Below are 3,658 nucleotides of genomic sequence, written 5' to 3' on the forward strand. Positions count from 1 at the left end.
TATTTTCTTTACGGATGAGCACACGTTTGATTAAACGGAGTTTAATCTCTCGGCATCCATTTTCAAGCTCTCTGTGTGTTTGTTTCCTTGCGGACGAGAAAAGGGGGAGCGCACATTTCCGAGAAGGCGTGTCCTTTTCAAAAATGCAAGAGGTGTTGCTTTGTTGTTGGCTGTTTTCGCCGGTGTGTTAAACACACTTTAGAAAGGAGTTACCCCAGACTATCAGAAGGCAGAGATCTCTGATTGTCTGGTGACGAGACTAGAAGAACAGCAACAGATCCTCTTTAGCAGCACACATAGCCCATGAACCAGAGAATGGGAGCAGCTACATGGCTACAGCCTCTCGTTCAGCAGCTAACGTTAGCACAAAGCACACACCCACAGCAGTGAACAGCTGTTTATCTTGTGTTTATATGACTGTGGCGTTTAACAGAGATGTTTGTTCATGTACTTATTGGACTGAAGGAGCTCAGAGAGCTTGAGGGACGGAGCGAAGTCACTGCTGACATCAGTGGTAATGTAGGTTTTATAAAGTGGGACAGAAATGACGAAAAACACTTTGACAGTTTAAGTCTGCAGCTCAGAACAACACAGATCAGTTTTCAACACGTATTTTCTGACATGTTTAATGTGTTGAGAAAGAAGAAAGAAAGAAATTATTGGTTTTGCTTTACCCAGATTTTAACAAGTCCATCTCAGTCAGGCTGTAAGTCCTGCTTTGTACAAAAAACAAAAGCCCAGTTACTTTTCATACATTTAAAATGTTAAAAATCAAGGAAATTTTTCTGGATTTCTACTTTTCTACTGTATCCTTTTGCATTGGCAGCGGGGCCCTGTGCATTCCTATGAAACCCAGTTTCACTCCAACATCGTCAAAAACTGACACTTGGTCAGTGACTTCCTGCGTCAGACATCAAATAAAAAAGTAGTCCTTTCACGTCGGTAGACATCATTGTTTAACAGTACCCCGCTGCATCAGCAGCAAACGCAGTGGAACAACAATGGAAGTTGAGGCAGTGAAAGTCCGAGCAGGGCGGGCAGGAGGGGCGGTGGATGGGTCCAACAACCACGGACTTTCACCCAGGAGGCCGGTGTTCACTTCCTGTAAGATTGTAAAGCCAAACCTTGTTCTTTATTCCTAAACCCAACCACGTGTGTGTTGTTGAAGGAAAAAAAAGTCAGTTTGTACTGACGTAGTGCTTTTATTTTGAAAGAGACTGTATGCAAACTGTACATTTCCTGTGAAAACAGAAGTGTATTTTGAAAACAGACAATGCATGTAACAGGCTGAAGTTGACACGGCGTCCCAGAACGTCAACAACCAACACACCCAGGGTACCTTGGACGCCATATGTGGACGTGGAAAGTCCATGACCAAACGTGGACATGTGACGAGGTCACAGTGAGGATGTGGTGGATCGGCATAGCTACCGTAGCACTGGGCCCATGGAGCAGGCACACTTATGATTTATGACACACCAAGTGTGACCGAGCGACTGAGAACGGTTCAGCACTCCTTTCAGCTTGAATGAAATAATTTAATCTTGCGGCTCTTTGCGACTTTCAAAATGTTACTGGTGTGAGTGGATTAAATCTTTATAGTGCAACAACTCATGTCGTGGGGATTGTGACCCTCAACAGAAAGTATTGATCGACTTATAGACATCTTTTTCTCAGTGTAAGTCTGTGGGGAAAAGTCTTTTTGGGCTCACTGGCATCACATTGTAGAACCACTGCTTGGCCACTACAAAAATTGGCTTCAAAGCTCGGCACACTTCCTGGGGGCCTGATAAACCCCCATTAAACAGGGAAAGTGTTTAAGTGTTTGTACTGATCAAACAAACAAGATATGAAGGGTTAACTGATGCTTTAGAAGTGATGATGGGTGGATTTTGTTACTGCTGGATGGAGCCAGGCCAGCAGTCTCTCCCAGTTTAGTCTGCTATGCTAAGCTGAGTCAACCTGCTGTGTGCTGCAGCTTCACTTTGAACTGACAAACATGAGAGCTGATCTTCTCATCTAACTCTCAGCCAGGAAGCAAAAAGGTGTGTTTCCTAAAGTGTTGAACTGCTCCTTTAACTCTGCAGCATCAGATGGTCTCCTTTGAGAGACAGGGTTGGATGGGCAGATGTAATCTGATGAATGGGAGTTAATGGACCAAATTAAATAATTTCCTAAAGATTATATCAGAAGCAGGTACTTGTGCTCTGCTCCATTGTGACAGGTACATTTACATTTAAATTTCAGCCATTCAGCTGGAGCTGTTATGCTTTTTAATTTCTCCTGCAGCCATTTAGCTCAAGCTGTTATGAACCAGAGCTGAAAATGAGCACAGTGGGTGAATAAAAAGCTCCATTCTGAATCAACACAATTGCAGCAAAGCAAAAAGACGTCCAAGGGAACAAATATGTCACAGCAACACTTTCTCTGTGGCCACAGGTTGGATGAGGAAGACACGCAAAGAGGAGAAATAAGAGTTTGCAAAGAGATTTTGTTTTGGTGTGCTATTAAATCTGAGAGAGTGCAGTGGATGAAGTGGTGATGTGAATTACTTCTTGAAATCAGGAGAGCTGTTTAGAGCAATTACACTGCCTGCAGAGGTTGAGTTTCTCTCTGAAGGACAGTTTGACCAGACTGTAGCTGATGATGGATAACCGTCCTCCCTTGTTCTCCTTCCTCTGTCTCTCTTTCTGCTCCCCGACTGGCTCAGCAGAAAAACATTTGTAAGGAACGTTTACTTCCCACATTTTTAGCCATGCTGGTGGTTTAGCTCCAGAGATGGCAACGTCAGCCTGTTGGTCAGACTGAAAGATATTTGTGACACCTACAAATGTGTGGTCATAACTGTAAAGTTGTTTTATGAATGTATTTGGAAAAAGGCCACGTGAACATGTTTCTGCAATGGTGCACTTTTGTAGTGAAAGAGGCTCAGTCCTGACAGCTGTGAACTACATATGGTCTGCATATGGTCTTTTGAAAAATAAACCCACAACGCAGGTAAAACACAAACAAACTGCTTTTAGGTTTACTTCCTGAGGTCATGTGACAATTGTTACCAGCCTAGCATGCTACACATAATAGCACACCACACTGTAATAAAAAAAAACCCTCCATTACCCTTTGGTTGCACACGGGAAATGAACAGCGGACTCGTGGGTGAAAGTCCAGTTTGTTTGACACATCCGCTTCACCTCCCTCCCTATATGGACTTTCTCGCTCTTTATACTGTATATATTCTACACAAATGTTAGCTTGCTAACATGCTATACTAAGACGGTGTTAAGTATGGGTCACAAATGTTTTCTCAATACTTAATTTTGTATTTTGGGCTTTATTTTGCACGTGACCTACGCTGTTGTGAGCATTTATACTTGTGAGGTGGTGTGTCTGTGTCACTGCACTAACACCTCCAAAACACAAGTTGGCGGTGGAGGACTCTGTTAAGTGCTGTAAAGTTTAGTTGATTCAAAAAAACACATTAAACACACATTAAACATGGCTTCATAGAGACAATTTCAAACACAAGTACACAAATCAGCTTCACTATAACTCGCAGCATTCACAGACAAACACTGGAACACATTTTCCCCACAAATACAACATGCTAACGTTATTAGCACAAGCCTATGGCATTTTACATTGTATAAATTAGCCTAGC

The sequence above is a fragment of the Epinephelus moara genome, chromosome 24 (genome assembly GCF_006386435.1).
Source record: "Epinephelus moara isolate mb chromosome 24, YSFRI_EMoa_1.0, whole genome shotgun sequence".
NCBI classification, from domain to species: Eukaryota; Metazoa; Chordata; class Actinopteri; order Perciformes; family Serranidae; genus Epinephelus; species Epinephelus moara.